The sequence below is a fragment of the Hyperolius riggenbachi genome, chromosome 4 (genome assembly GCF_040937935.1).
Source record: "Hyperolius riggenbachi isolate aHypRig1 chromosome 4, aHypRig1.pri, whole genome shotgun sequence".
In the NCBI taxonomy this organism is placed as follows: Eukaryota; Metazoa; Chordata; class Amphibia; order Anura; family Hyperoliidae; genus Hyperolius; species Hyperolius riggenbachi.
Window position 1 is genome coordinate 464,341,415 of NC_090649.1, and position 23,837 is coordinate 464,365,251.

Sequence of the window (23,837 nt, forward strand, 5' to 3'; positions counted from 1 at the left end):
CTCCATCTCACATGAACCTTCATACCTTTCTGCCTAACACTAACCTACCCTATCCTGGGCCTAAAACTAGTACTACCCTCCATCCATCCCATGTCTAGCCTACTCTTTCTTTTGCCTAAACTCCCAACTTTTTGAGATGAGAAAGATGGACACTTACGTGGCCTGCCACACCCCTGATCACGCCTCCATCACACCCCTAGTCACACATACCATAAAGATTTCATAAGAAAAATAGGTTGTATTATAATTCAAACCACACTGGTCCTTTTTATCCTGGTTCATTTTCCTTCATATTAACATTTTAAAGTTAGTAATATATCAATTTAAAGGATGGGAATAAAGTTTAGAGTCAATCAAACACATTTTTTTAGTAGAGAAATATATATATTTACATAGAAAGAGGGACAAATGAGGAGGAAAGAGGGATAGACCTCCCAAAGAGGGACTGTCCCTCCAAAAGTGGGTCAGTTGGGAGCAGGGGCGTGACTAGACATCACTGGGCCCCCTGCAAAACTTTGAAAGGGCCCCCCTCACCTTCTGCACGGGAAAACTGAGGACCAATGTGTTTTCCCCATGCAGATAAAAACACTTAGAATTAAAGCAAATGTCAGGCAATCTATGCTACCCCCAGATCTACTTGCCCGGGGCTTCCCTCAGCCCTTTGCAGCCGATAAGTCCCTCATCGCAGGCTCTGCTCCCAGTACATACATACACACACAGCCATATTATTTTACTACATGAGAGCACATGCTATATGGAGAAACAACAATGACATGCTGAATATAAGATATAGTATTCACTGTAACTTTGGCAAAACAATCAGAATGTCACTGATTGATACTGATTGGCACTGTTATTGCAGGATCTTGGACTCCATGTGAGACAACAAGCTCTCAATGAGGCAGCAACAGTCAGACATCAATCTCCACTTCACTGTGTCCAGTAATTCAGACACCATAAGGTCACTAGCCTGTGTGTGATAAGAATCTAGGAATCTCTTCTGAGGGAAGGTCTGCACCTTTTTTTAACGCGTGACTCCTTTGTTTGTAACTTTGTACATGAAGTCATCAGAACTTTGCTGCAGTGTGAGACAGATCTTTTTTACGAACCCTAGGGAGCAGGGACAGTGTACAATTTTCAAAGTGTGTATGATTCCTTATCTGTGTGGTGGACACATGCAGCCAATATAACAATGGTGCGAGAGCAGAATACGTTTTCTCTCCATGCCCTTAGTAGTCAGTCTCTCAAACTTTTCCCCCCACGTTCCCCTTGTGGCTTCTGGGCCCCTCTGCGGAGGCATCCCTTGCAGGGTCTATGGTTACGCCCCTGGTTGGAAGCTATGCTAAAACTACCCTCCACCCACACCATGCCTCACCTATGCTATTCTGAGCTTAAAACTACCCTCTCTCCACCAATCCCATGCCTCACCTACTCTATCCTGTGCCTAAAACTAACCTCCCTCCACCCATATAATGCCTCACCTACCCTATCCTGTGCCTAAAACTACCCTCCACCAATCCCATGCCTCACCTACCCTATCCTTTGCCTAAAACTACCCTCCCTCCACCCATATAATGACTAACCTACCCTATCCTGTGCCTAAAACTACCCTCCACTTATCCCATACCTAAACTACCCTCCCTCCACCCATATAATGACTAACCTACCCTATCCTGTGCCTAAAACTACCCTCCACTTATCCCATACCTAACCTACCCTATCCTGTGCCTAAAACTACTCTCCACCCATCTCATGCTTAACACTACCCTATCCTGTGCCTAAAACTACCCTCCACCTATCCCTTGCCTTACCTACTCTATACTGTGCCTAAAACTACCCTCCACCCATCCTATGCCTCACCTACTCTATCCTGTGCCTAAATTTACCCTCCAACCATCTCATTGCCTCACCCACCCTATCCTGTGCCTAAAACTACCCTCTCTTCACCAATCCCATGCCCAATCTACCCTATCATGTGCCTAAAACTACCCCCCACCGATCCCACGCCTCGTTTACACTATCCTGTGCCTAAAACTACCCTCTACCTATCCCATGCCTAACCTTGCCTATCCTGTGCCTAAAACTACCCTCTACCTATCCCATGCCTAACCTTGCCTATCCTGTGCCTAAAACTACCCTCAACCCATCCCATGCCTAACTTTCCCTATCCTGTGCCTAAAACTACCCTCCACCCATCCCACGCCTCACCTACACTATCCTGTGCCTAAAACTACCCTCCACCCATCTCATCCCTAACACTACCCTCCCTTTTCCTCTGCCAAACACTAATCTCTCATCCCCTTTGCCTAACACTAACCTTCTCCTATAGGATGCAAATTCTTATAGCGTGCAAAATATGCTACCACACCTGCCACAAGCATACCAATCGAGCATTTTGGATAGTGAAGGATTGCTGGGAAATCTCAGGCCTATGTAGTCGATCAGATGAGCAGCAGTAGTGGCGTCACGTGCAATGCATACCTACATCTTTCGCATTCGCTGTAGCAGCACAAATTGCTTTAAAAACGCTGGCAGATGAATGACGTCTTTCCCCCACCATCCGTGGTGGCCTGGAGGGCGAATAGTATTTAGCGCCGCCGGGACTTGTGCAGGAGCAGGGTGAGATGTTTTCGGCTTTACCCCGTGCCCAAATCACCTGGCCACAAAATCATATGTATGCTGGTATGGTAATCATATGGTCTGCTGTGGTCAGGCTGTAGCCCAGGGCAGATGCGTTGCTGCCATAGGTTATATGGGGGTATGCATCTGCCTGCATGGGATTGTTGCGGACTGCACAGAAGTATGGCCTGCTTACCGCGATGGATCCCAAGTGTGAGCAGCTACAATATAAATGTTATCTGTCTTGTCTTGTCACTGAGACCTTCGTGGGCCATAACTGTAATATCAGGAACTTTGGATGTCCCAGGACCCGGAACTGATGGGTCACAATTAAAACTCTTTTTTCCACTTAAAAATGCGATTGCAGCCATGCTGTGATGCAGTTGCGTATCTTCCTGAATTACACAGCCACGATTGGGAAAAAACGTGCGGTTAATTGCAAAAATTGAAGGGAAAATCGCATAGCAGTATAATTGTTGTGCATTTTTTTCTGCACTCCTATACAATATAGAAGCAGAACCACACAAAAAACAAGGCAGGACGGCGATTGTGTTAGGGAGAAAATGTCACCGCTGCGGTTTCTATAAGTTTTCCTGTATCTGTACTGCATTTTACGGTCACAAAACTCTGGGAGTGGAAAAGGGCCATTAAAGAGACCCAGAAATGAAGAAAGTTGCAGATTGTTTGCTTACCTGGGGCTTCCTCCAGTCCCATAAGCATTGATGCGTCCTCTCGTCATCCTTCCGCAGTCCTCCCGGAATCCTCCATTCAGCCGCAATCAAACCCCGGTACGTAGCTCCATCGGGCTCAGTCTGACTGAGTGACGTCAGCCGGGGTCTTCTGGGCTTGTGCAGAAAGTCCCGCATACACAGAAAGCCCCCCGCTGACGTCACTGAGCCAAATACCGGAGTATATTGTGGCTTAAAGAGAACCTGTACTGAGTAAAAATATTAAAAACAAACACATGAGGTAACTTCAAATGAACATTACATAGTTACCTTGCCATCAGTTCCTCTCAGAAGCTCACCATTTTCTTCTGACAATGATCCCTTCCAGTTCTGACAATATTTTGTCAGATCTGAAATATATCAGTTGCTGTCAGTAAAATATCAGTTGCTGTCAGTTATAGCTGAGAGGAAAACTGGTGTACCAGGTAATGTCCATGTTTTCCTATGGCTCAAGTGGGCGATGTTACAGTTTAACTGTGTGCTGACCAGGAAGCTGTTATGGGATAATGGCCATTTTCAAAATGGAGGACGGAAAATTCCCTTGATCACAGTGAACAAACAGGACGCGGGACAGGAGGAAGACACTGAGGAGTAGACTACATGGAAGGTAAGTATGACTTGTGTATGCTTATTTTGACTTTTAATTTTCAGTTCAGGTTTTCTTTAATGGAGGACAGCGGGAGGACGACGAGGGACGCATCTGTGCTTATGGGGCTGGAGGAAGCCCCGGGTAAGTAAAAAAAACTGACGCTTTCGTCATTTCTGGGTCTGGTAATTTCCGATGTCATTTCCCATTAGATCCGCTGGTCGAATTGATGATTACGGCATGTCCACTCTGCATCCATATCGGTACTGCACAAAATTGATTCCGTTCCTAATCGTGAGCAGATCGGATATGCCAGAAATCATCAATTCCACCTGTCGATCTGACAGGTAATTGCATGGTGTGTAACCAGGCATTACCAAACAGGACTAGCGAATAAGGTCCTGTTCACATTAGCGCTAAAAAATAGTCCGATCCTAGATCAGAAGGGAGCGGATCGGATGCGAATGGATCCAATGTTAAGTTAACCGCAAGTTTCCTTCTGCAGCAAATTTTCCGGAGACCGCAGCCCTGCGGACCTGAAACTGAAGCTGAAACGCTGCATTTGGGGCAATGAGAAAACAGAACGTTTCTTCACACTAGTGAAGAAATGGACCGTTCTAAACAGAAAAATCCACTTTGGGGATGGGGGTCTCTGGGGAACGGAAGCAGCGGAACAGCAACGGAGTGAAAATGGATCTGATCAACCGGTAATCAGATCCGCTTTCACAGATCCATGTGCCACTTAATTGCCAGTGTGAACCAAGCCTTAGGAGTGATTTTGATTTTAGAGTGATTAGATGTGAAATAGTCCATAGAGTTTCATTATCCAAACACTTTTCAAAACAGTGGAAAGCGCTGGCGTTCAGAAGACCTGGGGCCCACTACAGGTTCCACTGTGGCTGATTGCCTGCTGCCTGTGCATTTATGGGTGCTGATTAATTATGACAGTACAAACATTAAGATGCCCATTATTATTATTATTATTTAGTATTTATATAGCACCGTCATCTTCCATAGCATTGTACAGAATGTATTGTAGCCTCAGGGGACCTCACAATCTAATACCTGCCATAGTCATATGTCTATATTGTGTAGTGTATGTATTGTAGTCTAGGGCCAATTTAGGGGAAAGCCAATTAACTTATCTGTATGTTTTTGGGATTTGGGGGAAAATAGACGTTCCTGGAGGAAACCCACGCAGACACGGGGAGAACATACCAACGCCATACAGATGCATGCATAGTAACACATTGCATCACCTACACAGCTGATTTGTGTCTGTGCAGCCCAGCGGTGCCACCCAAGGGGATCGGGTACCGATCCCTAATGCTAGGTACACACCATACAATTTTCTGGCAGATTCACCTGCCAGATCGATTATTTCCAAAATGTCCAATCTGAATTTCAATCGTTTTTTTAGATCGTTTTTCTGATTGTTTTTTTCCAGTTGATTTCCATAGAAGTGAACGAAAATCGATCAGAAAATCGATCAGAAAAATAAAAAAATCGATCAAAAGTCAGATTGGACATGTTGGAAATAATCGATCTGGCAGGTAAATCTGCTAGAAAATTGTATGGTGTGTACCTAGCATAAGGAGCAACATCAGTCAAAGGTGTGCACGCACCTTAATGCAATCACTCCTAGCATGCCACTGGTTAGAACTGATGTAATCTTGTTGTAATGATTAAAGTAACAAGACTTTTCACTGTTTACAATACAAAAACAGTACAATAGACAGAACGTTATCTAGGAGGCACCGAGGCAGATAGCAGAGGTTTGTTTTGCTACTTGTCAGCCCCTCTGGTGGGTGCAAAACATACAGTAGATCCAGGCACATCACCTAATGTTAAAGCGGTATCGTCACCACAAAAATCAAATTTCAGCAGCAACTGGTCTGAGTGTATTAAGTGATAAAGATGCTAATCCTGCATTCAAAACTTGCAAAACGTTTTCTGCTCTTATGGTTTGGAGTGATCACATACTTTAGGAGCACTGGCCCTAGTGCCAAACAGTGCCAAAGAGTTGAATGCTGGGAGTTATTTTTATCTATAATATATTCCTCCTCTTCCATTTATTTCCCTGACTAGCTGCTTATCTGAAACACCTCTGCTCACTTGTGTTTACAAGCCAGGCTGAGGTGACTCAGCGATTGGAGGATAAGACAGTGCAGTTGTTAGTATACACCTCAGTGGGAGTGTCTGAAGACTCTGGGAGAAGGGCAGCTAATGAATACACAATGAGCAAGAGAAGAGAGGGGGGAAAACAAGAGTCAGGGAGGATATGATGTCAGCATTAGCTTGGCAAGATGGCCACTGCCTAGAATAGGATTTTCTGCTTTTCCTTTATAAATTCACAGGAATCATTACGTGGATAGCCAAATACATTAGAAGTAGTATTTATCTACTTATATATGTGTTTTTTATTTCTAGGTTAGCATGGGTGTCGCTTGTTCTTTAAAGCGAACCTGAACTGAAAATTAAAAGTCAAAATAAACACACATGTCATCCTTACCTCCAACGTAGTCTACTCCTCAATCTCTCCCGCATCCTGCTTGTCCACTGTGATCAATGGCTTCCTGGGCAGCACGCTGTTAAACTGTTATATCGCCCACTTGAGCCATAAGGAAATATGGACATTACCTTGCTCATCAGTTGCCCTTTCAGTTATAACTGACGGCAACTGATATCTAATTGACAGCAACTGATATATTTCAGTTCTGACAAAATCTTGTCAGAAATGGAAGGAATCGTTGTAAGAACATGGTGAGCATCTGAGAGGAACTGACGGCGAGGTAAGTATGTAATATTCATCTGCAGGTACATCATGTGTTTATTTTAAATAATTTCACTCAGTTCAGGTTCACTTTAAGGCCCATATCCACCACACTAGGCTGAAATCGCCCATTGGTGGATGATAACCAGAACTGGTGGGGTCAGACCAGCGTGGATACAGTGGCACAACAACGATCGCTAAAGATCCAGCATGTCGGATCAACGCCATAAGTGTGCTAGGCCCCATTGCTTTGCATTGCCATTGCGTTATCCTGCAGTAAAGGAGGGTAACACAATGCAGCTTTGCAAGACACGTGTAAAAGGGCCCTCAAAGCATACCTATACATACATGTATTGCTTAACCCCTTGCATACCAGCACTCTCTGACTGCTGGTACCTCAAAACGTTGCTAACGGATGAATAGCCGCACATACCCGCCACTCTCGCTGGTCAAGACATTCTCCCATCGCCGCAGGCCCTTCGCACTGCCTATCGCTACGACGGCAGAGCTCTGTACGCTGGTCAGGAGCCGCTTTCATTGGCTCCTGACCATGTCTATCAATGTGAGACAATGCGATTGGCTCACAGTGATCACATGGTCAGGAGCCAATGAAAGCGGCTCCTGACCGACTCACATGACTCTGCCGTCATATAGACGGCAGGGTGAGTGAACTGTGGCCGGGAGAGAGCAACGCGATCGGTGGTAGCTGCGGGAGTGCGCGGCGGGCTACTTGAAATCAACGTCCTGTCAGCGCCGCACAGCCACCTGCAGGATGTAGATGTCAACCATCGCGATACGCAAGTAGTTACGATGGCCACTAACAATACAATTTGCTGAACAATTGTTTACGAACGATTCTTTGTATGAACAATCAGATCAACTATTTCTAACAGGTTTTAATCTAATCAATTTTCCATGAAAGTGAATGGAAAATCGATCGGAAATCAGATAGAACCTGTTGGAAATAGTCGATCTGGCAGTAAATCTGCCAGAAAATTGTATTGTGTATACCTAGCATAATGGACAAAAATTCCCTATCCTGATCAGTGGCTCGTCCACACTTAATGCAGTTGTTTGAGCGCCAGCGATTTTAAAAAACGAGCTAAATTGCTAGTGCAATAAATCCTTATGGGATAGTTCATATCTGAGCGCTTCGCCAGCTTTCCGCTTAGCAAAACGCTGTACCGTTTTTAGGGCGTTTTTGCTACAATGGAAGGTATTGGAAAAGCGCAAAACGTTAACAAATCGCTTTATGTGGCAATTATGTTCGCGCTTTTAAAGGTAACCTGAACTGAAAATAAAATTTCAAAATAACCACGCACAGGTCATACTTACCTCCCGTGTAGGCTACTCCTCAATCTCTTTCTCCTCTCCTGCATCCCATTTGTGCACTGTGATCAATAGAATTCTCCATCCTCAATTTTAAAAATGGCCATTACCCAATACAGCTTCTTGGTCAACACACTGTTTAACTGTAATATCACCCACTTGAGCCATAGGGAAACATGGACATTACCTTGCACATTCAGTTGTAACTGACAGCTGCTGATATCTAACTGACAGCAACTGGTATATTTCAGTTCTGACAAAATATTATCAGAACTGGAAGGGATCACTGTAAGAAAAAAATGGTGAGCCTCTGAGAGGAACTGACGGGGAGATAAGTATGTAATATTCATTTGCAGCTACGTCACGTGTTTATCCTACCTAATAATCCTCAAGTGTCCCTGCGTCCTGTCCGTGTGTCAGTGCTTTTGCGCTACTGCGCGCGTCAAACACTGACAGCCGTTAGGGCAGGGCGGACAGGCGGGCGAGAGAGCATGTGACCAGCGGGTGAGCGCAAGCAGCGGGTGCGCACGCGGCATCGCACGTGACCGGCCGTTGCGCAATGACAGACCTAGAGCCAGTTTTAAAACGGGCTTAGGTCACTAGTTTTAAATAATTTTACTCACTTCAGGTTCCCTTTAAAGGGACTCAGAGGAGTAAAAAAAAATAAATAAATAAAAATCGGAACTTACCTGGGGCATTCTCCAGGCCACTGAAGGTCGGGAGGTCCCCCGGCGTCCTCCTGGCTCCTCTCCCGGTCCCTCTGTAGAAATCACGACCGGTGACATTGGGGCCGAGTGTCGGGCTGACACTTCCTGTACGATGACGCTCGTCGTCATCACCCCGGGAATTCTTAGCACAAGGTTGTCTGTCCATACACTGCTTAGGTTAGACTGGAACAGCCTGGCAGCAGCAGTCATAGCAGAAGGTACATAACCTCCAGCACCCTAATGCTGGGAATACACATTAAGATTCTGGCGCTCGATTCCGCACCCCATCGTTTTTGCCGCTCGATTCTGCGGGCGATCCTCTTATCTTCCGCACTGATAAGGAGTGTTAACTTTGATAAGGTGTGATATTTGTCTTATCACGGTTTAGTGAATCAAGCCCCAAGAGTCTCTCCTACATGGTTTCTTCCAAACTGTCACCTTGAATGATTATTAGCATCATTTTGGACAGTAGTAATCCAGCAGGTGTACGCTGCTTTGGTCGCACTCTAGTAATTCCAGTTACTGCTGGAGGTACAAGACTTGCTGCAGGGCAGAGAAACGTGGTGATACTATCTTTACACCGAGATAACAATAGCACATTCCACGGTGTGCAATCATTCCCCATCTCTGTCCCAGTTATGCAATTGGAAAGTATACAAAGTCGTAATACTGGAATCCATGCAGGCCCCGCCCTCACCTGGCAACGGTTGTGGCGCTTGTCCCAGGAAAGAGATCATTATTAAAGTATGCTATTCAAGTGTACTGTAACACGTCAGTGATCAGTTAAAGGGAACCTGAAGTTAAAGGTATATGGTGGCTGCAATATTTATTTCCTTTTAAACCATACCACTTGCCTGGCTGTCCTGCTGATCTGTTTGGCTTCAGCAGTGTCTGAATCACACACCTAAAAAAGCATGCAACTAATCCAGTCAGACTTCAGTCAGAGCACCTGATCGGCATGCTCGTTCAGGGTCTAAAGGCTCATACACACATCAGACCATAGGCTTTGGAAAATGAAAGACCACAGACCAATTTTACCCCCTTCCATGTAGTATATGAGCCTACTCTACACAGTCTATTCTATGGAGCTGAACTCCCCATCAGATAAAGATCTTTGCAAGATGCTGAAAACAAGGATGCTGCACACATGCAAAAGATCAGTTCCTGCAAAATGCATTCATAGTCTATGATATCTGCAGATCTCATACACACAGACATTCATCTGCAGATCAGACAATTATCTGCAGATCTGAAAATCCATCCTGGTGGATCTGATCTGCAGATGAATGTCAGTTAAACAAGGTGTGTATGATGATCTGCAGATCTCATAGACTATGAATGCATTTTGCAGGAACGGATCTTTTGCAGGAAGTGATCTTTTGCAGATACTGATCTTTTGTGTCTGTACAGCATCTTTGTGTACAGCATCTTTGTGTGCAGCATCTTGCAAAGATTTTGAAAACAGGTATATGGAAAAAACGGTATCTCAGGTCTATGATTACCTGTACACTGGCCGGTGCCTAGCCTCAGCTGGACTGCTCATACAGCTCATGCAACATCAAAATCAAAAAAAAGGGACGGCACACCACTGGCTCTGAAAAACTTGCTGTGTATTAAGCGAACAAACACTAATACACTTAATACACAGTGGGCTTGATTCACAAAGCAGTGCTAACTGTTAGCACGCCTGTGAAAACCCCCTTAGCACGTCTAAACCAGCTTTTCGCGCGCAAAACTTTATGCGCGTAAAACTTTATGCGCATAAAACTTTACGCGCGCACTGCACAGAGCGCAGGGCGCTCCGCGCGAAGTGCCCATTAAAGCCTATGGGACTTAGCGCGCATAAAACTTTATGCGCATAAAACTTTACGCGCGCACTGCACAGAGCGCAGGGCGCTCCGCGCGAAGTGCCCATTAAAGCCTATGGGACTTAGCGCGCATAAAACTTTGCGCGCGTAAAACTTTGCGCGCGCAAAGTTAGCATGCGATCTGATTGAGAAATCCGGTGCTAACCTACTTAGCACCCTGGTTAGCACGTCTAAAGACTTTAGACGTGCTAAGTAGGTTAGCACCGCTTTGTGAATCAAGCCCAGCAAGTTTTGCAGAGCCAGTGGTGTGCCGTCTCTCTTTTTTGATTTTGATCTTGCAAAGATTTTATCTGATGGGGCGTTCAGCTCCATAGAATAGACTGTGTAGAGTATGGCTCTCATACTACATGGAAGGGGCTAAAATTGGTCTGTGATCTTTCATTTTCCAAAGACTTTTATCTGATGTGTGTACCCACCTTGAGGCTAAACGTATTAGAGACAAAGGCCTAGCTTGGACAGCAATCTGCATTATTTAGCTAGTGAACGGTTTTGCAAATCGTTTCTAGATCCAAAAAGTCCCTTGCTGTGTTCCTGGATGTAGAATCTGCGTCTAAGATTAAAACCCACCAATCAATGCTGCGTATGTGCACAATCTGCTGTAACAGTGAGTGATAACCGCTATTGTGAATAGCAGCAATCATTCAATAAAGTTGGGGGGGGGGGGGGGGACATATAAGGTATCATTTTAATCAGGAAAGGCCAAGGAACAGGGTCGCCTCTAGCCATTTTGTTACTCTAGACGAGACACAAAGAAGGATTGAAGGAGGCCACAAGGAGACAGAAGGAGGCACAAAGGGAGAAAAAAGATGCACAAGACACATAGGGACACAGTGGTAGCTGCCTGCAACTTACGCTAAGCAGATGCAAGTGATAGAACACCCATAGGGTGGGGCTTAATCAGAGGGTGGGGCTTCATTCAGGGGGCAAGGCTTAATCCAGCAACATGGCGCCCCCAGGATCAATGGCACTCCAGGCAATGGCCTGTACTGCCTATGCCCAAAGGCGCCCCTGCCAAGGAATATATTGTTATGGGTTTTACAGCTGTGGGAATTTTGAAAGGTGAAAACTGCAAAAAAAATATTTTCAGTATTTACATCCAACTTTCCCTGAAAAAATGCCTATAAAATAAAATGATTCTTACAATACATTCTTACAACTTGGATGTGATAAGTAATAAAAAAAATAAAGTTATGGCTGTTTTAATAACGATACAACTGAATTATCTAAATTGTCAGGAATGAACTGGGTAAAAACCCCGGAATGCAAAGGGGTTAAAAGGAAATAATTATGTTAGCCTCCATATCCCTATCACTTCAGGTAAACCCGAGGTGAGACGGATATGCCATATTTATTTTCTTTTAAACAATACAAGTTGCCTGGCAGCACTACTGATCTATTTGGCTACAGTAGTGTGTGAATCACACCAGAAACAAGCATGCAACTAATCAGATCTGACAATAATGTCAGAAACACCTGAGCTGCTGCATGCTTGTTCAGGGTCTAGGGCTGAAACTATTAGAGGCAGAGGATCGGCAGGATAGCCAGGGAACAGGTATTGCTTAAAAGGAAATCATTATATATGGCAGCTCCCATATCCCTCTTACCTCGGGTTCACTTTCAGGTGTGCTTTAAAGTGTACCTGAGATGAGAGAACTAAAATAATTGATACTTACCTGGGGCTTCCTCTGGCCCTCTTCAGGCCAGGGGCTCCCCCGCTGTCTTCCCAGGCTGTTTGGATCATCCGGTAACTTACACGCAGCCGCGCATATACACTCAAGAGCGACTGAGCCAAGTTCCCGGGCGGCTAGAGGACGATCCAAGCAGCCTGAAAGGGGCTGTTTTACCGCAGGATAACGCAGAGGTGATGGAGCCAGTGGCGTAGCAATAGGGGGTGCAGAGGTTGCGACCGCATCGGGGCCCTCCCTTAACCACAGTATTAGCTTTCTATTTGTCCTGTGCTCATAATAATCACTTCTATAGATACATTGAATAGTGGTAATCATTACCAAGCTGTTCCCCATCCCCTTCTTGCACCTCTGACACTGTGGTTGTCCTTGGCAGGTTTTGGTGCGTCGTATCAATTGTTATGTATAGAGCGCTTGGGGGGCCCCAATGTAAAACTTGCATCAGGGCCCACAGCTCCTTAGCTACGCCACTGGATGGAGCCTAGCACACTTTCAGCGTTGCACCAGAAGCAGGGGTGCTCGGATACCCCTTTTCAAAATCTGGATTGACCCGGATCCGGATGCCCAGATATCCGATCCGGGTCGGATATCCAATTTCAAAAATTTCCAATCCGAATCGGATATCCGACCCTAGTATCCGGGATATCCGGGCAAATTCGGATATCCGGATAGAAAAACCGGAAGTGGCCTTTAAATTGCTTTAAAAAAGTTTTGTAGGGTACATGAGGCATGTAGCATCATTATTTTGTAAAGGGGAACACTAATTGATGATGTGGGGACTTAAAATCCCCCCCCCCCCCCCCCCAAAAAAAAGGCTGTCAATTAACATTAGGACTAGGTTCCAGACAGCGGTCGTGCAGCCCTCATTGGTCTCAATTCACTAACCTTTATCAAACAAACACTTTATCAAATGTTTGTTAATTTACCTCATGAGTAAAATCTAATTTTGAATTCACTAAGGTGTTATATATTTATTGAATGTGTTATCGATAAAACGTTCAAAAAATCTATAACACCTAAGTGAATTCATAATTAGATTTTACCCATGAGGTAAATTATCAAACGTTTGATAAAGTGTTTGATAAAGCTCTGTGAATTGAGGCCATTGTGTCCAAAGTCCAACCGCACAACTGGGACATGACAGTTTTCAGCCAAGACACCTCCAAAAAACTACGCAGCAATTGTGTTTTGGGTTAAATATAGGTGGTATCAGTGGCCTGTGGCACCCTGGCCTGGCGGTGGGAGCTGCACAGGCAGCAGGAGCAGGGCAATGCAGCAGCGGCAGGTGTAATGTGTGCCAGGAGCATGCCGGACGTGACATGTGGCAATTGGCGAGTGACAGTCAGACAGCAGAGGAGAAGACACTATTGCACACTGTCACTGCTCACAGCACAGCAGTTCTGTAGAAAGCTAACACAGTAGTAGTACTACTCTAACAACTCCTAGCACTGACTGCAGTACTACAGTACTAACTACACAATAACACACAGTAATCCTATCCTCTAATCCCTAACCTAACCTATACCTAAGGCTAATAGCTGGTCAGCAGGCAGCAGCTGGCCTGGTCTGTGCACAGCACACACACAGACACATAACAGCTGCCTGCAGCACACACACTGACTGTCACACAAATGACATCAAGCTAATTAATGATTTAACAATAGTGTAGTGATAGTGAAGGGGTTAATCACTGAACAGCTTTCAGTTTATCACTGTGTACAGCCCTTGCTAGGCCAGCAGCACTGGAGCACACACTCTGACTGTCATACAATGAAAATTAACGATTTAACAATAGTGTAGTGATAGTGAAGGGGTTAATCACTGAACAGCTTTAGGTTTTTCACTGTATACAGCCCTTGCTAGGCCACCAGCACTGGAGCATGTCTCTCAGTGAGCATTCAGCAAGCTAAGACGATATGTCTCATCATGGCAGCCCTCCTTATTATACAGGGGGGGCTGGCCAGTGTTCCTTTCTGTGATTGGATGCCAGGGTTTAGGTTGAGAGCCCTCTGATTGACTCAATGAGGTCAGGTGGGGCTGGCCAGGGTTCCCCTCTGTGATTGGTTGCTAGGGCTTCTGATGGGAGCCCTCTGATTGGCTCCAGGACGTCATCTCCTTAGTTACAGTATTTCGGATTCGGATATCCGTTATGCGCCTAAATATCCGCAGATAGCTATCCAGATTTTAAAAAAAAATCGGATAGCAAAAAAAAGGTCGGATATCCGGGTTACACGGATATCCAGAATCTGGATGAGCACCACTGGCCAGAAGTGCTTGATCTGATCTGACTTTCACGGCAATACGGCGGAAGTCATGTAAGTCAATGGGAAACACAGAAATTTTGATGATGGTGGCGGTGCAGCATGAATGCGCGAAACTATGGTGGAAACCCAGTGACGTACTTCCTGTCCAGCAAGGATTATGTCACTGAGCGAGGGGGGCGCGGGGGAGGACAGCAGCATCACACCACAAAAGCACAGGCCAGGTGTAATACCGGCATTAAAGTGACCCTGAAGTGAACTAGAAAAAAGTTAGATACTCACCTATGTAGAGGGAAGGCTTTGAAAACCCTAGAGCCTTCCTGGTCCTCTATCTGTCGGGCCGGATTTAGGCCAAGGCCACCAAGGCCATGGCCTAGGGCACCACAGGAGCAAGGGCACCAAAACAGCAGGCTGAACTTATGCAGCATTTGCAAGCGTGCAAATGCTGCAATGAAGGGAGACTCTGCTGCTAGCCGCCTGTGCAGCAGCCACCTTGCTCTCTGTGCATGTTTGCATTGTGGCCGGCAGTTACGGACCTGGGCAGCACTGGAGACCGAGGGGAAGAGGAGGCTTCTGCACTGGAAACAAGTGGAGAAATGAGTGACACTGATGGCTGCTGCGGTGTGACGGCAAGCTGGCTACCTATACTGAAAGGGGGTGGGAAAAGGAGGGATTAAGGGAGTCATCTGGCTACCTATACTGGAGGGAAAGGGGGGAGGAGTCATCTCGCTACCTATACTGGAGGGGGTCATTAGGTTACCTATACTAAAGGGAAGGGGGAGGGGTCATCTATCTACCTATACTAAAGCGGCTGGTGACAGCGGCCTTGGGCAGTAAAGAGTGCAAATACGGCCCTGTCTATCTGTGCCCTCGGTCTACAACTGTACACCTGGTGAAATTATTTGACATTCCTTCGGAAGTATCTGTGTCCCCAAGTACTTCAGAAGATGAGCAGATTCATACTGCAAACATGAGAGTCCCCGATCCCGCGTGCGCAGTATGGATGTGGACATCTTTTGGTGACACAAGCGCTTCCAAAGCCTACCGAGGACTCCCAGAGGCACACATTTTGAAAGGGGTACATTGGGGGGAGGAGAAAGGAAGTAGAGAGGATTGGGAAGGCTCTATGAGGCCCAGAGCATTGGCTCTTCTTAGGTGAGTATCTTAAAGGACAACTGAAGCCAGAGGTATACGGATGCTGCCATATTTATTTCCTTTTAAACAATACCAGTTGCCTGGCAGCCCTGCTGGTCTATTTGGCTGCAGTAGTGTCTGAATCACACCAGAAACAAGCATGCAGCTAATCTTGACAGATCTGACAATAATGTCAGAAACGTCTGATCTGCTGCATGCTTGTTCAGGGGCTATGGCTAAAAGTATAACAGGCAGAGGATCAGCAGTACAGCCAGGCAACTGGTATTGCTTAGATGGAAATAAATATGGCAGCCTCCGTATCCCTCTCACTACAGTTGTCCTTTAAAGGACAACTGAAGCCAGAGGGATATGGAGGCTTCCATATTTATTTCCTTTTAATCAATACCAGTTGCCTTGCAGCCCTGCTGATCCTCTGCCTCTAATACTTTTAGCTATAGACCCTGAACAAGCATGCAGCAGATCAGACGTTTCTGACATTATTGTCAGATCTGACAAGAATAGCTGCATGCTTGTTTCAGGTGGATGATTCAGACACTACCGCAGCCAAATAGATCAGCAGGGCTGCCTGGCAATTGGGTTTGTTTAAAAGAAAATAAATATGGCAGCCTCCATATACCTCTCACTTCAGTTGTCCTTTAACTATTTTGTTTTAGGTTGCTTCAGGTTTCAGAAAAATATATTCAATGTGCAAACACCCTCAGTGAAAGGTGGGATGTCGGGGTGACTTTACAGTCAGCAGAGGATGACGTAGCTGACCCTGAGATTTCGGGCAGGAGAAACAGAATCATGTCCTGACAGATCCCGGTATGAGTAACAGCGAGGTGATTGCTGCAGTCTTTGCACAAGAGTTTTGGGTGGTAAAATAACACCTGGCTTTGCTGTTTATTTCACTGACATACAGATACTGTGTCCCAATACTCACAGCACTGTCACACTTACACTGCAGTCTGTACACACTGACAGTTGCCAGGAATTGTGGTTTTCCAAATCAGAACTTCAATGCTCCACTCCGCCATCAAAAAAACCATCCCTGTAATCATAATATTAATGGAAGTGCCTTCCCGCTGCCATATAGAGACCAAGTGACCACAGGCCAATAATATGCTGGGTGTCCACATAGCCATTTTACATACAGACTGTGACTGCATCATCTTGTATTTTTTTAACTTTCTGCTGTCCCGCCCAGCAGTATATTGGCACCAATGAAGTGAGTAGTAGGACAGGGTGTCTCCTCCAATTGGCTGCCCAGTTTAATGCATGGCTAATTGTCACAAGGTTCACAGTGACAGCAAGAACTCAACGCAACAGATAGAGAAAGCAGCGTAGCATGTTATCTGTACATTGCGTTGTATACATTGAAGCATACAGGTAATGCAAAATATGCTTCACTGTAACTGCTGACGTGCATGTTTTGTGGTAACACACTCCATGCAGTGCATTGGGATGCTGCGCACTGTTATAACGCAATGCAACCGTTGCATTGTGAACATGGCATAGATGGTGCATTGCGGTAAGCCACTTTGCAAAGCGTCCGTGAACGTGGCCTTACCAGCGGTTCCAGGCTGGAGGTAAAATAACGAACATCTCCCTTGTTTTACTACATGCTCTAATCTTTGTATATTGACATTTATTGAGGTGTTTACAACACAAGTAGGTAATGTTACTTTTCCATGCGGTGACAGTGAATTGAAATGTAACAAAATATGCTGTTTTCTGCTTTAATGAATGCGGTAATGCTTAGTGAATTGAGCCCCAAGTCTGGTATGGTAACCAATCAAGTGGTTCCCCTGTGCAGTGCAGCGCGTCGTCTGTGCCACTAATAAAGGTTTCTGTGGGGTGGAGTTTATTGGGGAGAACGAGAAGAGAAGCACAGCTGGGATGAGACCGGTGGGTCTGATTGGACCCTCACTGGACTCCGGCTCCATATCAGCCACTATGACCGCAACCAGTGTTGGCTCCAGCTTCAATCTTTTGTGGGGGCACGATGGCTGGCTGGTGATCAAAATCGATGTATGTATGAGTTTTAGATACTTTTTTCCTAACACAGTTGATAAAATTAAGGCTAACTAGTTCCGTAATGATAGGAACCAAATGTAAACATCACAAACAGAACTCAGAGGCTTTTGAGCAGAGCAGATTGTCCAAAAGATGATGCTATTCTTATTTGTGAGCAAGCTGCTCTTGTGTGCACAGATCACAGACCAATCATTCCACCCCCAGCCTGTTTCCAAGGACTCTACAAGCAAGGGGAGGGAGAAGAGGCAGGAGGGAGAGAAACATTGTGTGCATAATTCCTTATTTTAGTAGCTAAGCATTGTGGGAGACTAGAGCTGGTATTTAACAGACAGGAAGTTTTGAATCAAGATAATACCATTTATTGGCTAATTTAAAAGGAACCAGTAATCTTTCAGCTGGTGAGCATTCTTCAGACTCTATTCCTGTTGACTGACAATGTCAGAACATACAATCAAAAGGAGGTAGAGAGATTTTTTACAAATATAAGTTGTCACCCAGATACAATAATTACAGGGGTTCTTGTAAGGACTGTGAGGTATTTATGGCAAGTGGATAAGGCCATTGGTTTACTTAACCCCTACACATACTCAGGCTGACATGGAGAGTTTTTTACAGACCCTATTCTGTGCAGTGTATGCAGCTGGAGCCTGGAAACAGTGAACTATATGATACTAAGCAGGGCCCAGTGATTCCTGGGGGGGGGCAGTGCCCCAGTGTATCGACACTAGTGACCACAACGTTATTGTTTAAGGACCCATGAATAAGGATTCTACAGAGATGGGGAAAGTAAAAAAAAAAGCTGAAATGTTGCGTAAGTGGGAAAAAGCTAAGATCATGGTGGATCAGTTGTCAGGCTGGGAACCCGGCCTCAGTAAGACAGCTGCTCTGTGTATGCTGATGCATTGTGATATACAGCCTGGGGCAGGAGGGAGCTGTACAGTACAGAGCTCTACACAGCCATATGACTTCAGCTATAGACATAAATAATTCCCTGACAAGCCGTGCAGAGTATCGGATGATCCCCATGTGTACATGCAGAGATATGTACTGTATACATATTCAGACAGGGGACTTCTTGTCATACTGGCTGCAGACATTCCTGAGATTCGCACCACACCTGCGCCTGGTTTCTGGCGACCATATTACCTGTCTGACAATGGCTGTCAGTCCGGCGTGGGACGCTCGGCCCTCCGTGACATAATGATCTGCTCAGATAGGTTTCAGAATCCAATTTCATGAAACCAGAGGCTCTGCAGATTCCTAAATCTAGAAACAGAAAATATTTCATTTAAAAAGAAAAGAAACAGGTAAAATATCATCTGCCACCAGTAACCTAAGAGGGTTAGTCTTAAAGGTAGTATTAACAGAAGAAGATTTATTGTCTAATAATAGTTTCTAGGAGGGTTTCTGATCCGAGATGAAAAACTAACTATAAGAAGTACCTTGTCTATATATCTTATCTAAAGTTTAGATAGTTTACACAGCAATTCTAGCTGCAAACTGCTTCAACAGTATATGATTATTTATTCCTGTGGTACAATGAGGGCAGCCATGTTCTGTTTGTCACATTGTCACAGGCTGAGGGCTGGAGAGGCTATCAGCTTGCCTGTGTGTAAATTCAGTCCCCTCTCCTCCTCCCCTCTGCCTCTGAAATCAATGGCTAGTAACCGCCTCCTCCTCCTGCCCAGACTGAGCTCCCACAAGCCCTTGCTACAGTGCCAAGGCACAAAAGGAGCTATGGGCGAGGCTTGTTTAGTTTATAGGGAATTAGAGTATTAAAACAAAACAAAAAAAGTATTTGGCTTGAGGAATGCCCTATAAACTATATGAAAGGCCCCGGCCGCGCCCGTACCCCCTGTAGCCAGGAGTGTTAATTTACTGCTAGTGTAAAAAGGGCCTTAAAGTGTGCCTGAGATGGGACAAAAGGAAAAATGTATATATACCTGGGGCTTCCTCCAGCCCCCTCCAGGCTGATCGCTCCCTCATCGTCCTCCACCACCTGGATCCTCTGCAATTGGCCCTGGAAAATCAGCGCAGTCGCAATCTGCTCGCATGCGCACCCCGTCGCGCTCCAGTGGCCGGGAGCAATCTGCGGCTGTGACGATTTTCCAGGGCCAATTGCAGAGGATCCAGGTGGCGGAGGACGATGAGGGAGCGATCAGTCTGGAGTAGGTCTGAAAGATAAATCTAATTTAAACCGAAATCGCGATCACCAAGATCACAATTTTGCAATAGTCAAAGCAGCAATTTCTGTGATGACGTCATTTTCGCATGGAGAAGTTTGAAGAAGCGTCTTCAAACTTACCCTAAGTCCGGGCATGTGCGGCCCGCAGCATCGGCAGTGGTGGACAATACCTTCCGCACAAGTCCAACACGGTCTCATGCCGTCTGCTGACTTTTGTGCACGGCATACTTCCTGGTTCCTGTATATCACATTAGAGCCTGCAGGAGGCAAAGTGGATAGATGGGCATTGTTGGACTCTTGCTGGAAGGTATGTCCAGCACTGCCGCAGCTTGGGGGCACAGAAGAGACACAGAGAGACATAAGGGTCACAGAGAGAGACCCGGAGGGGGCACGGAGGGAGACTCAGAGGGGGCATGGAGAGAGACCCAGAGGGGGCACGGAGAGAGACCCAGAGGGGGCACGGAGAGAGACCCAGAGGGGGCACGGAGAGAGACCCAGAGGGGGCACGGAGAGAGACCCAGAGGGGGCACGGAGAGATACCCAGAGGGGGCACGGAGAGAGACCCAGAGGGGGCACGGAGAGAGACTCAGAGGGGGTACGCAGAGAGACTCAGAGGGGGCACGGAGAGAGACTCAGAGGGGGCACGGAGAGAGACTCAGAGGGGGCACGGAGAGAGACCAAGAGGGGGCACGGATAGAGACCCAGAGGGGGCACGGAGAGAGACCCAGAGGGGGCACGGAGAGAGACCCAGAGGGGGCACGGAGATAGACCCAGAGGGGGCACGGAGAGAGACCCAGAGGGGACACGGAGAGAGACCCAGAGGGGGCACGGAGAGAGACTCAGAGGGGGCACGGAGAGAGACTCAAAGGGGGCACGGAGAGAGACCCAGAGGGGGCATGGAGAGAGACCCAGAGGGGGCACAGAGAGAGACCCAGAGGGGCACCCAGAGGGGGCACGGAGAGAGACCCAGAGGGGGCACGGAGAGAGACCCAGAGGGGGCACGGAGAGAGACCCAGAGGGGGCACGGAGAGAGACCCAGAGGGGGCACGGAGAGAGACCCAGAGGGGGCACAGAGAGAGACCCAGAGGGGGCACAGAGAGAGACCCAGAGGGGGCACAGAGAGAGACCCAGAGGGGGCACGGAGAGAGACCCAGAGGGGGCACGGAGAGAGACTCAGCGGGGGCATGGAGAGAGACCCAGAGGGGGCACGGAGAGAGACCCAGAGGGGGCACGGAGAGAGACCCAGAGGGGGCACGGAGAGAGACCCAGAGGGGGCACGGAGAGAGACCCAGAGGGGGCACGGAGAGAGTCTCAGCGGGGGCACGGAGAGAGACCCAGAGGGGGCACGGAGAGAGACCCAGAGGGGGTACGGAGAGAGACTCAGAGGGGGCACAGAGAGAGACTCAGCGGGGGCACAGAGAGAGACCCAGAGGGGGCATGGAGAGAGACCCAGAGGGGGCACACAGAGAGACCCAGAGGAGGCACAGAGAGAGACCCAGAGGGGGCACGGAGAGAGATCCAGAGGGGGCACAAAGAGAGACACAGAGGGGGCACAAAAAGAGACAAGGACAGAGGCGTACAGAGGAGAGGAACAATGCTTGGTTTCAAGGAAATCATGAAATCGCAATTTTCTAATAAAATCGTTCATGCTTTTCATGAACTTTCATTCCTTTTGCCCCATCTCAGGTATTTTACCATAGCAGTTTTCCTGTGTTGCGGTACCCTAGTTTGCCTCAAGGGGCTTCAAAAGCAATAAAAGTACAGTATATGGAGACTTTTAAATTAACTGCGGTGCGCCGGAAGTATCCAAGCCGATGCAAGGGCAACAGCGCCTTACCGCAAATGAAAATTAAAAGTTTAATACATACCTGGTGCTTCCTCCAGCCCCATCTGCACAGATCACTCCCACGCCGCCGTCCTCAGCCTTCTCCGTCTTCTGCACCGGGTTCCGTAACTTCGGCCAGTCGTGGCCAGTCGGCACATGCATAGTGCGCTTTTCTGTATTTCCGGCGGCTTGAAGCTTTCTGCAAACTGCAGGCACAGAAGGCTCCCAGCCGCCAGAGATACGGAAAAGCGCACTGTGCGTGTGCCGACTGGCCGAAGTTATGGGACACCTTACAGAAGATAGAGAAGGCTGAGGACGGCGGCGTGGGAGCGATCCGTGCAGATGGGGCTGGAGGGAGCACCAGGTATGTATAAATCTTTTCATTTATATTGTCTCTGGTACACTTTAATGCACAGTATTTGGGGTAATGGAAGTCTATGGGCGACGCAAGTAGTGTAAGCGATGGAACGCGGACCGACAGGAATCCCAGTGATGTACTTCCTGCCCAGCAGGGAGTATGTCACAGAGCGGGGGGCGGGGCTATGCATATGACCTTGTCGGCTCACTCTACCGCAGAGTCATACGTTTGTCATTTGCGGCAGAAACATCACATCCCCACTGCAACACAATAAAAAAAAAGTGTAAAACTGGCCTAAATTATACAGACAAAATGGCGGTTGGCCGCTTACAAGGCTAGTGATCAGTAGATGTTGTTTGTTTACTCTTCCAATGATTGTTTTGAGGCCACTTTATCAAGGCAGAGGATAGGAGAAGATTACTAATTTGTTAAAGAGGAACTTTACCAAAAATTTTAAAAAAATAGTAGTATGAGTTGGTGTGTGTGTGTGTGTGTGTGTGTGTGGGGGGGGGGGGGGGGTGTTTTGGGAGGGGTGGAAATCAAGACATTGCAGTGAGAAGTTAAAAAATAGAAGATAAATCAAGAAATGAAATTTGTACACAATGTGTAATTCATTCATGATGTTTGATTCACCAGGAGCTTACAGGTCATCATCTTTACTACTGGCAGGCAGAAAAAAAAACGGACAATATCAACTGCCGTTATCTTCACACACCCATTTAGGGCCTGAGGCCACTAACGCAGTTGTATCCGCTTTTCCTGCTTTTCAGCATCTGTAACATTGATGTGTAACTGAAAATTTGACACAACTGCATCAGTGGGCTCAAGCCCTAATGCTGGGTACGCACCATGCGTTTTCCCACTCGATCCGTTGGTCGTTTGTGATCGATTCGACTATTTCAGACGTGCTTGATTCGGGCTTCGATCATTACTGCCGTCTATTTTGCATACTTAACATGACTACAATGACTACAGTACAAGGGATAGAGACAGGTGCTAGGTCAATATTCATGCAGACATACAGTATAGGATATACGAGGCCCAGACAAGGATGAGACAGAGGAAATTCAGTCAAAACGATACAGCGCTCACCACACTAAAACATCTAATTGTCCAGTTTGCTGCTTGCTGCTAAAGAGTTAAGATCAAAAAGTTCTCCTCCAAGGCTTAGGTTAGATGCAGTAGCGCGTCTGGTAGATCTTGCAGTTTAAGCCAGTGAATACGTATCCCTAGGGAAACAGAATCAACCACATAGCGGGTAATCTTCCAAGTACAGTACACCCTTGTGCTACAAACACACTGTGCAGGATTGAACTACCACCGCATGCAGGATAATTACAATATATATATATATATATATATTACACAGTTCTAAACTGACTGGAGTACATATACAGTATATCGGGCTGATGCGCAATATATGAAATGTAGCTCTCAACTGTCTCACTAGGATAAGGCCCAAGAACCAGCGTACTGATTAGTATCAAGGCCAACGAGCAAGTGAATACTCTGGCCTTAAATACCCAAGAGGCAGAGCAAAAGCCCAGCCCCCAGAATTGACAGCACCTCCTGCAATAAGGTGTCAGCTGATGACATCACAGCTGACACCCCATCAGACACGCCTCCTCAGCCTATAAAGGCAGTTCTAAGCTGCGCGCGTCCTGCCAGAAACAACACGACGACCCACAACAGCCTCCAGAGACCACACCAGATAAGTTTGTTACAAATCAATAGAAAAGCCT